The following is a 12464-nucleotide window of genomic DNA, read 5'->3' on the forward strand; positions in this document are numbered from 1 at the left end:
TAAACGAAACCCTAACCGTACTAGTAGCTATTTCATAGCTTGAATATGTGAAAAGCTGAGGCATACGAGTACATGTTATACCAAGCTATGTCTGTGTCAAAAACTTATTGTCGAAATCAGTCACTTTCTACCCCTACTATTAAATAGTGATACAAGAGAAAAGTAAATTTTACAACTTTAATCATAACAGAGAACAAGTACAGACAAGCAAACTACAGCACATCTTAAAAACAAAATTGCATTAATCTTTCAAATATAATTATAATATTTCTAATACAATTTCCACTTAGAATAATTTCAAGGAAAACATCACCAATACTGTAAAAAGGTAAACAAAAATGTCTAGAAATAAGCGTCCAAAATATTTGTGTTAGGTTAGACTACAAAAACCTCGTTGTGTATCATAGAAAACGATATATAAGATTTATTTATTTGTGTGTTGTTAAGCGCAAAGTCGCGCCTGAAACGACCGCAAGACTCGAACCAGAAAGTTAACATTTTAAGTTCTAAGGATTACCGCTAAAGCAATCAGGAGTGGTTGGGTGCACATAGAAACAATGAAGAAGGCTTCTATAAGTAAACAGCTTGAGTAATACCGATGGTCGGTTTTACTTTAACTGCTCAGTATAATCTGTATAATAACTTCTGCGCCGAAGCTTTCGTGAAAAGATGATAAAACTGCGCTTGTAGAAAAATAAAATAAAATATACCTATTCATACATTGAAATAGTTTACCAGTGTCGACGCTGCGCAAGGTAAGAACTTACGCAGATATAATTAATATGTTTTTAACTTATCGAACAAACTCGAAGATATCTGATTTCGCGCCAATATAAATATTCTAATTATTATTCACACATGCAGTTTGTCAACTTTTTCTCTTCTAGTACACTATACGTACAGAACTTTACTTTGAATCTATACTTAATCATATCTACAAATTCTGTACTTAACAAACATTCTTATTTCTGTTCCTCCAATTGCCATTTTACTTGACTAAGAACAAAACATCTTTCTTCTGCATTAAACACAATATTATTGTTAACATTAAAGTAACATAAGCTCAAACAATTGTTGTCGTACTCACCAAGAAACGAATGCCTGACAAGCAAAGGTTTTCCGCCTCTTTTTTTACGCGTCAATGTATTTGTTCAGGGATTAAAATCAATCTGATAAGTTCTTTGATGCACCATAAAATCAGGTGACTGAAATAAATGTCCAAACACCTTCGAGAAATTCTAACTATGGATGTTTCTGACGAAAGATAAGCGATTCAGTTACTATCTTAGGTACGTATCCAAACTGGACAAATTCTAACAGCAGGAGAGCAATGAACTGGTAGGTAAACACCCTTGACTTTGTTGATAACTAGAGAGATATTCTGTTCATAGTTTCTGCAATCTCGTAAGTATGTTGTTACCTGGGTCTACAAGTTCTGTGCACTTGACTGACTTACAGTGCACTACAAAATCAACAACTGTTCCGCATCAAGATCTCCCAGTTTTACGTACTGATCTAACTAAACTGTGTAGCTCGCGCGCACCGCACACACACTCATACAACTCGACTCATTATACGTCCATACTCTCGCTCCCAGCGTCACCCAAGCAGAGTAAATGCAGTCCTCGAGAGGCTCCCGCCATGGGTGGCGCGCGCAGGAAATAGACGTTATATAAACGTAATTCTATGAGATCAGGGAGTAAACGAGGTCTTGTCGGGATCTTCAAAGATGCACTCGCACACACACACACACAGGCACATGCACACATACACAGACAAAAAACAAACAATTTCTAGTCAAGTAAAATGTAAATCTAGGTCACCAATGTGCCTGGATCGCCCAGCTTTATTCTCTGGTAATCTCAGTAAACATACTGGAAACAACAGTTAGCCTAGTGCTGACATCCATATCCGTCGTACGTATCAGTCTTACCCGGCCGATTAATTAAAAAAAGGTACACAGGGGTTACAATGTGTAGCATACAAAGAAAAATAAACTGTCTAAAACTGACACACACACACACATATATATATTTAGTATCCTTTTGTTTCTTTAACAAAAACGACATGGACTCAGTCTATTTTTATAAAGTTTGGAAAGTTACGCTGGTGGGGCAGCAGTAAGCCTTCGAATTTAAACGATAAAATCAGAAGTTAGATTCCCTTCGCTGAAAACAGCAGATAGCCCTATGTGGCTCTGCTATAATAAAACAAACACACACAAGTCTGAAAAACCTTTTACCGATATTTCTACCAGCTATTCTGCTAAATTAACCTGCCATTATCTCTTAACGCTATTTTCAATGCATACTGTTAGTAAGTAAATTAAGTCGACATTTGAAACTTAAGGTTAACCCTGTTTAGAAAACAACAACAAATTCTATTTTCTGTTTCGAACAAACAAATAAATGAAAGTTTCACTAATCTCCATATTCCCACAGATTCCTATTAAACCAAACGAGTTTGAGTTCAGAGGTTAAAAATGATCTGGACAACTATGCGAGTGTTGAAATTATCCAAAAATCCAGGGTTCTAAGAGAGTTGTTTTTTTTTCTTAATATTTTGTAAAGCGAATACGCAATAAGTTGACCGTTTATGATTTCCAAGTAAGATTTGAACACGTGCTCGTATCCGACTGTCAGACAGAAAGAACTGTCTACTCGGTGTTTTCAAGGTTAAAGCTGACAAAAGCAGGAGCGGAAAAGGTGCCCAATAAAGACAAAACTGTAACTGCCTCCCCGTTAACAACCTAACTGGTTAGGACTAGAACAGTCAGGTTAAGTATAGCAATGTAAATCTGTTTAAGTTCTGGATGCCAAATTGATCATTTTATGGTTTCTCTGTTGTTAATTTTTTTTTTTGCATTCTCTATAAATTATATATGAAAGAATTCGCAAAGCGTCACCTCGTGTTAGTAAGAGTATTTGAGGTTTTTAATTTTTTTTGTCTCGCAGAGTATTATCAGTAAACGATTTTCACCAGCCATTGATTTTTATATTGTTTGAAATATAAATACTAAAAATACACCAATTATTACAAATCTGACTAAATGAATTTATACATTCTAATTTAATGTTTTCGCTGATTCATTTAAAAATGTTTATTTATTAAAAGTCCGGTATAAATATACAAACATTCTTTTGGCAGTGCATTCTTAAAGCGTAATTATGAGTCTTTATCTTTGACGATTAATCTTCAAACTATCACAGTTATAATCCATTTTAAAAGTTTAGTTTGTTTTGTTTTGAGAGCTATCTGCGCTAGCCGTCCCTAAATAAGTAGTGTAAGACTAGATGGAACTAAGCCAGTCATCACCACTCACCGCCAAATCTTGGACTACTGTTTTACCCATGAATAGTGGGATGAAATTTAACATTATAACATACCCCACAGCTGAAAGGGCGAGCATATTTTGTGTGACGAGGATTCGATCTCGTGATCCTCAAATTACGAGTCGAGCGCCCTAACCACCGGACCCCATTTTAAAAGACTGCGAACCCTCATGGGCTGCTTTTACGATATATTATGACGTCAAAGTAGCAAAATGAACTAAAAAAAAAGCAGAAAAACGCACATACTACGTATTATGTTTTCCTCTCGAGATGAATTAGGGAATATTTGTATAAGCATTATCAGACTATATTTCCTTAAGAAACTCATAAATATGTTACTGGATTTATTATAAAAATAAGTGCAAGCATCTAAGTGAAACACAATAAAATATTTTTCACTTATTTCAATTATTGAAACAATATTTTTGTATCGCAACATTTGCCAATTTCCATAATATTGTAAAGACAACTGGTTGGTTAGAGATTGTTACCGGTTTCCATTATCAGCAAAAAGCACGAACGAAACGATTGGAAAACGCAATTCGACTCAGGATACTTCGAAACGACTAATCTCGGATTTAGTAGTAAACGTTTAGAACCTGAATTGTTTAGGTATAGTTATATCATAAAAATTCTTCTTATCAACACTTATTAAGGAAAGAAATTATCTCATAGAAAAATGTATAATTACATTATTTATCTCTGAGTGCGTGTTTTCTTATAGCAAAGCCGCATGGAGCTATCTGCTGAGCCCATTGAGAAAAATGGAACTCCTGATTTTAGCCTTGTAGATCCGTAGACATACCGCTGAACTAGCGGGGGGGCTCATCTCTGAGAATATGGTTACTATTAAATTAACTTCTCATAACGTACTTGCCATTTTTGAATACGCGTTTGATTCTACATGGTCACCAATTTTCAGAACCTTTAAATACATTAATATTTTCATGTTATATTAATCATCCTTGAACACATGTTTACTTCTGTGCCATCATATTAACCATAATGAGATAAATAATACATATGTATTATATCAGGCACTTTTGAAAGCATGTTTATTCCTCTGTCTTTAAACGGTTTGCAATTATACTGTTTACATAATTTTTCAGCCTACGTTGGTTACTATGCTCACTACATCTCCTCTTGACATTTTATTTAGCTAACAAATCTTGACTGTAAAATATATTTTAACCACCGAAACACAACTCTCGTCGACGAATGTGCAGCGTACACTTCGGTTCTATTCTTCTATTGTTATTTCTTTATTCTTGCAAAGTCTCGATGGAAAGTCTTCCACTAGGATTAATATTTTGCTAAATCATCTAACCAGAAAACATATAATAAAGTTTGACTGTCATCAGACAAGACTGGATTAAATTTTGACTCGTCTGTATTAATTGAGTTTGATAATATCATGTTTACTGAAAAAATTAACCAGTTAATAAGACGGATTAACGTGAATTAGCATATGTCGGAAGAAGAACGAAAGATAAAATATTCCACTTTAATACTCTTTGAAAAAAAAAATTAGCCTTCCAACTGTAGAGTTAGTTACAGTGATAAGTCGGTACAAAGCTGTAAGTTACCAATAAACGGGAAACTAGGTATTACGTCAATGTTAAACTAGTGAAGTAATGTTAACTTGGCAAGACGGACGTTTTACCTGTTGAAGCAAAGCTGTTCACCCAAATTCACTCATGCATTTACTTGGTAAAGTTAAGATAAATACATAACATTTGGATGTTCAACTGATAAAGCCAAGCTAACGTAGAATCAACTGAATGTTCAACTTATAATGCCAAGTGAACTTGGTATTATTTGGATGTTTACCTAATGAAACCAATCTACATTTTTTATCATGGACGTTTAATAAAGCTAACTTCTTATTGTTGTTGTTTATTTAATGAAATCAAGCAAACATGGCATAACTGGATGTTTACCTAATGAATTCAAGCAAATTTTATATCATGACCGATTACTAAATGAAATCAAGTTAATCTGACATCGCCAGAACGTTTACCAAATTAGGCCAAGCCTACTTTGTTTCTTGGATGTACCTGATGAAGCCAAGCAAATTTCATACCATGGACGTTCATTTAACGAAATCAAACTGACTTAACGAAACATATTTATAATAGATTTCACTTCCCGGAAGCGCCGTTTTAAATTTACATTGAAGAGTATGTTTAATTTTGGTCAATGAGCTTGTAAGAATGTTCGTAGAAGGGCATTTTGACTTTTAATGTTCCACTGATATTTATGCGTATCCATGTTGATTCTTATAAGAACCAAGTGCACCTTACTAATGTATATTTTCGTCATATTTGTTTATAACAACTGTTAACATGTTGCACAATTACCTTGGCCTGGCATGGCCAAGCGCGTAAGACGTGCGACTCGTAATCCGAGGGTCGCGAGTTGGCGCCCGCGTCGCGCCAAACGTGCTCGCCCTCCCAGCCGTGGGGGCGTTATAATGTAACGGTCAATCCAACTATTCGTTGGTTAAAGAGTAGTCCAAGAGTTGGCGGTGGGTGGTGATGACTAGCTGCCTTCCCTCTAGTCTTACACTTACACTACTAAATTAGGGACGGCTCGGTGCAGTGGGCTAACAACCTACTCACTTAAATACCTGTTGAAGAATCCGCAAGCGATTGCGGCCCTATGTTCCTTGATGGAATATAATGGTGAGTTAACTAACTAACTAACAATTACCTTAGATAAATCCAAAGTTGGGGAATCAAGTTTTCTGCAAGGTATCATTTGCTCTCATCATACTTTAAAACTCCACTTGATTATATGGATTAAACAGATTATCGCATATAATAACAAGACCACGAGTTTGGTTCTGACTTTCTGCTTTCCTGACTGTCAGATTTAATACTTTCTCTACAGCTCGTCTTAAAAGCCTTTCTTCTACTTTATATCAAAAATAATTATTTTGTCTAGCACGTCTATCAAGGAGATAGTTATTGCAGGGTAAGGCAAGATAAGCACACTGCACTAATACACAACACACTAGCTTCGTTTTGTGCATCATAGAAGAAGAAAACATTCGTGCTTTAAAACTGTTTTTTTTTATGTGATGGGATAATATTACACTGTTACTGTGTGAGGGTTTCTGGACGGAAAATTAAAACGCTTTACAAAGTGGCCATAACTTTTGTTAATATTAACTGACGTATCGCCATAAATGTACATATGCAAAAACTAAGAAAACACGTAAATTTCATATATAAATTGTTGTTGGTTTTGAAATTGAAACATGCCACACTGGGTTAGTAGCATACATCTTATACACATAATCCAAACTGATTGGTTTTTATGGTTCGGGCACATTTTCTTACCAGTTTGATTCAATACACATCACGCCCATTATTTCACCAGCTTGTTTCATATACCTAATGGTGGCCCGGCACGCGATTCGTAATCTGAGGGTCGCGGGTTCGCATCCCCGTCGCGCCAAACATGCGCGCCCTTTTAGCCGTGGGGGCTTTATAATGTTACGGTCAATCCCACTATTCATTGGTAAAAAAGTAGCCCAAGAGTTAATGGTAGATGGTGATAACTAGCAGCCTTCCCTCTAATCTCACACTGCCAAATTAGGGACGGCTAGCGCAGATAGCCCTCGAGTAGCTATACGCGAAATTCAAAACAATCAATCATATGCCTAACGAACACTATATTACAGGAGTGGTTTTAAGTTTATTTATTTTTACGGCATTATTGGTTTCCATAATATAATCACGAATATAACAAACCGAGTTGTAATATTTGTAGGTGATCCTATATGCTCATTATTTATTCTGAATTTATAATATACCGACATCATATGCTGTAATTGTATCGGTAGATGTTTTTTTGTTAGTGCAAGGCTACACAAGTGGCTTTTAGCTCCTAATATACCACAAGTAAATGAGCCCTGAATTTAACGTTATACGTCCGGATGTTGAGCCACTGAGAGATTTGTTAAACAGTGTTAATTAGACTAAATTAACTTTTAATATTTCGATAAATATGTTAGTCTTGTACAAAATTATTTATTTTTATGTCGTCTGTTGTTGAAAATGTCAGTTTATCGGTTAGTGTGTCTTTACTTTGAATCTTATTGTTCGTGAGCAGTTATTACAAAAACGCGCTTCGCATTTTCTGGGTACGCTCTAAGAGATTTGATCAAATATCAGTATAGGACGAGCCAAGAGCCGGTGTGGTTTCTTCTATTCTATCAAGTTAAACTTATAGACTTCTATGCTCAGATAGCACTAGAATGAATTAAACTCATTTCAAGGGATGCAAATTAGTATGATTCGGGAATTTATTTTCCATACATACGTTTATTTGGAATATTCACTGACGTAGTAGGTAGTCTAAAATCTAAAGAGCTATGAGATACACCTCATTAGGATCTCGGTCTGACATAACAATGAGATACTTCTGTTATTTGTTTTCTTATACATTAGACCTTGCTTTGATCTCGTCTTTCTGATGTAAATATTTTTTCCACTCCAGTAGCCAGCATAACTTAAACTGAATTAGAAACAGTCTGTAGGTAAAGAAACACTCATAGTAAACATATAAATTGTTTCGTTCGTTCTCTTTTACTGTTTATTTTTCTTTGCTGTTGATATTCATAACAACTTTGCGCAAAAAAATGTTCGAAATCTGAGTTTTGGATATATATATTTCCCCCTGGTTGATGTTAGGGAAACTGAATACCAGAAATGTATATATATATTACAGTCAGTATAAAATTCTGTTTTGTGACGTTGGTTGAATCAAAATTAATAAAACATAATTTCATATACTTGTTCTTTATTTACCATTGATATTATTTACTGATTGTGGATCGTTTTATTGTCTTCTATACTTAAAATGACAAGATAAATATTCCTAAAAATTATTCCAAAGAATAAACTTTCAACTTTAAAATCTAACAAATTCAGTATGTCGTCCCCCGCTAGAACAGCGGTAAGTCTAGGGATTTACAACGCTAAAATCAGGGGTTCGATTCCCCTCGGTGGGCTCAGCAGATAGCCCGATGTGGCTTTGCTCTAAGAAAACACACACACACACTCAGTATGTTGAAGGTGAGTCTTCTGCCATTATCTTGTGTTATATCTTGTGTCCTGCAAGGTACTTGTTCCTTCTGAAAAACTGAGCATAATTTTATATTTTCCAACCACAATCTTAAAATACCAATAAAATTAATGGTTTTTAATATTTTAATTAATATTTTAATCAAGTTACTTTTCTTTGAAATTATTTATTTCTCTCGAGAATTTTATATGTTATATTTATTATAGATTTTAAATACGCTTTCCATCTAACTGAATACCATTATTTATTTATTTTTACTAAATATTTATTTATTATTATTGAAGTTTTCTTAGTCTACTATTATTTAACACATTCTTCATTATACTTTCACATTTCTTTGTCTATTATATCTTTCAGTATGCCCGGCATGACCAGGTGAGTTAAGGCGTTCGACTCGTAATCTGAGAGTCACAGGTTCGAAGCCCGGTCGCACCAAACATGTTCGCCCTTTCATTCATGGGGGCGTTATAATGTGACGGTCAATCCCACTATTCGTTGGTAAAAGAGTAGCCCAAGAGTTGGCGGTGGGTGGTGATGACTAGCTATCTTCCCTCTAGTCTTACACTGCTAAATTAGGGATGGCTAGCGCAGATAGCCCTCGAGTAGCTTTGCGCGAAATAAAAAAAAAAAAATTCAGTATCTTTCCAATCCACACATTTCACCCCGGATGTTTTTCCTCTTCAATCCATTAATTTTCTTTATTTCTAATATATGCCCCTCCTCACACCCCAGACACGTTTCGCTGTCTCTCTTTTTTTTTTTTTTTCACTTACACTTCTCACATGTTATATCTTTTAGGTTTCTCCGTTATTTCTTTCCTCTTTGAATAGTTCTGTATTTTAATATAGTCCATGTGTGTGTGTGTTTTCGTATAGCAAAGCCACATCGGGCTATCTGCAAATCCCACCGAGGGGAATCGAACCTCTGATTTTAGCATTGTAAATCTGTAGACTTACTGCTGTACTGGGGGGGGATGTGGTCCTTAACGTAATAAATTTTCGATTTTCTTGTTTTCTCAAATATTCCATCTCTTCTATTTTTCTTTTATCTTTCTGTACTATGGGAATAATAATACTATTCTACTCTACTCAGATTTTTCTGTATATTTTGTTCTATTTTATCCTAATTATTCCTCTATTTTCAGGTATAGATCTCCTCTTTAATCAGTGTTTTAATAGTACTGTACATCCAACATCTTTCAGTACGTTTCTCGTCACCTGCCCCCTGCTAGTACAGTAGTAAATCTACGGATTTACAACGCTAAAATCAGGCGTTTGATTCTCCTCGCTGGGCTCAGCAGATAGCCCGATTTGGCTTTGCTATAAGAAAACAAACATTCTCGTCACCTTCATCCATTTATTTTTTCAATTATTCTTACTTCTTCTTATCTTTATTAAATCATTCGCCATCTTTCTCCCCTCATTGTTATTATTTTTGAAGCATATTTCAATATTCTCTTCACGCCCTTCACATTCATATGCAGTCTTTGTATTTGAAACTGCCATATATAATTCCCTGTATTTTTAGAATCCATTTCATATGATACATCTTTTGTTTAACTTCTCTTCTTTATCCTATTTCTACGGCCCGGCATGGCCAGGTGGTTAAGGTACTCGATTCGTAACCTGAGGGTCGCGGATTTGAATCCCCGTCGCACCAAGTGTTCGCCCTTTCAGCTGTGGGGTGTTATAATGTACAGTCAATCCCACTATTAGTTGGTAAAAGAGTAGCCTCAGAGTTAGAGGTGGGTGGCGATGACTGGCTTCCCTCCCTCTAGCGTTACACTGCTAAATTAGGGACGGCTGGCGCAGATAGCCTTCGTGTAGCTTTACGCGAATTTGAAAACAAGCCAAACCAATCTATTTCCAAATTTCTACCATTTACCTTATCAATAATCCAATTAATACATAGTAGTGTCGGGTTTTCTAAATACCATTAATTTCAAAATAAAGTTTAGATCAACTATTAGACAACAATAATTATATATATATATAAGTTTCGACAGTTTAATGTGTCCTCTTTAGTTCAATCTTTATCACTGACGTCATTTACGGAAATTGAATTGTTTTCTTGTCCTATGTGCACTTAAACTGACAAGATAAATTTGCCCAAACATCATCCCAAAGAATCAGCTGTCAACTAGAATGTTGGACTGAAGAAAGTGTCGAAACTTGTTGTATCCACATCAACTTGTTCTCATCTAATAGCGGGTCTAAACTTTAACTTAGATAACTTTACACAGTATTGTGTATTTACCTGTCAATCATTTTACTTGTTGTTCCACTAGATGTTCCTTTGAACACTGCAGTCTTATTTGCTCCTTTTGTGTATTTCTGCTTGTAAATCAGCATACCAAATGTTAATATTTTTTACCACTTTATTTCTAGGTTATTCCATTTCCTACCCTTATTCCTCCATTCTGAAATTCTACAGTCGTTGATTAAAATACCACTTTATTTCTTGGTTATTCCATTTCCTACCCTTATTCCTCCATTCTGAAATTCTACAGTTGTTGATTAAAATACCACTTTATTTCTAGGTTATTCCATTTCCTACCCTTATTCCTCCATTCTGAAATTCTACAGTCGTTGATTAAAATACCACTTTATTTCTTGGTTATTCCATTTCCTACCCTTATTCCTCCATTCTGAAATTCTACAGACGTTGATTAAAATACAACTTTATTTCTTGGTTATTCCATTTCCTACCCTTATTCCTCCATTCTGAAATTCTACAGTCGTTGATTAAAATACCACTTTATTTCTTGGTTATTCCATTTCCTACCCTTATTCCTCCATTCTAAAATTCTACAGTCGTTGATTAAAATACCACTTTATTTTTTGGTTATTCCATTTCCCACCCTTATTCATCCATTCTGAAATTCTACAGTCGTTGATTAAAATACCACTTTATTTCTTGGTTATTCCATTTCCCACCCTTATTCCTTCATTATGAAATTCTACAGACGTTGATTAAAATACAACTTTATTTCTTGGTTATTCCATTTCCTACCCTTATTCCTCCATTCTGAAATTCTACAGACGTTGATTAAAATACAACTTTATTTCTTGGTTATTCCATTTCCTACCCTTATTCCTCCATTCTGAAATTCTACAGACGTTGAATAAAATACAACTTTATTTCTTGGTTATTCCATTTCCTACCCTTATTCCTCCATTCTGAAATTCTACAGACGTTGATTAAAAAAAGAAATCATTGTATGTTATTTCCATCCGTATATCTTTCAAGCCTTGAATATTCTCTTTAAATTTTTCTCTAATATATGCCACTATAAATCTATCGTGTGTAATCTCTAAACAATAAATCTTATTTTTTACAATTACAGTTCCCAATTTTTTCTTTCTTTCACATTTCTTTTCCATATCATTTATGTATGCACTAAATAATGTTGAGTTCTATAGTGAAGTTTCTAGCGTTGTGAGTCCGCAGACATACCGCTATGCCACTGGCGGGGGATATTCTTCAGTTTAATCAGGCTAGTTCCTTATCGCATTAAAAAAAGAAAAACTTTCTGTGTGTCTTCAGTGCATCTTTATTATATTTTCTCTTTTCTATAAACCTCTCCTGTTCCTTCAAAAGTTTTACCTTTTCTTCTCCAATTTTAACCATATTTTAATTTTCCCACGATCTGTTCTTTCATCCAAAATTTGGCTTTCATTTCCACTGCTGTTGATATATAATATTCATTTATTTTTGTTCCTCACCTGAACTCATAATATTCTAACTTCTGTTTCGTTCTCCAACTTCTATTTTTCTATCCAATGCGTTACAGTTTATTTCTAAAATTTCACTGTTGTTTCCTGTTTTATTTATCTCCTTCAACACCTCACTAAAATGTTTATTCTTTAATATTTCTTTTACCATTGAAAACTATTCTCTTCTTCCCATACGTCCTTTATTGATCTACTCGAGTCATAGTCGCACCAAACGTGCTTGCCCTTTCAGCTGTGTGGGCGTTATAATGTCGCGATCAGTCCCACTACTCGTTGGTAAAAGAGTAGTCCAAGAGTTGGCGGT

General features: G+C 34.9%; 1 protein-coding gene across 9 annotated transcripts in view; it reads right to left on the reverse strand.

Annotated features, from left to right (window-relative positions):
* The window catches only part of LOC143241419 (cAMP-dependent protein kinase catalytic subunit 1-like), a 168916-nt gene that overhangs the window by 111525 nt on the left and 44927 nt on the right, over window positions 1-12464 (reverse strand). The window contains exon 1 of one of the 9 annotated variants that reach the window (XM_076484784.1): window positions 1088-1790. The exons of 7 other annotated variants lie outside the window; for them this stretch is intronic. The gene's annotated coding sequence lies outside the window, so the exon portion shown is untranslated. Of the gene's footprint in view, window positions 1-1087; window positions 1791-12464 lie in introns of those variants that run through there. One more of the 9 variants, XM_076484782.1, reaches the window with a different exon arrangement.

Source organism: Tachypleus tridentatus, chromosome 2 (assembly GCF_004210375.1).
Source record: "Tachypleus tridentatus isolate NWPU-2018 chromosome 2, ASM421037v1, whole genome shotgun sequence".
In the NCBI taxonomy this organism is placed as follows: Eukaryota; Metazoa; Arthropoda; class Merostomata; order Xiphosura; family Limulidae; genus Tachypleus; species Tachypleus tridentatus.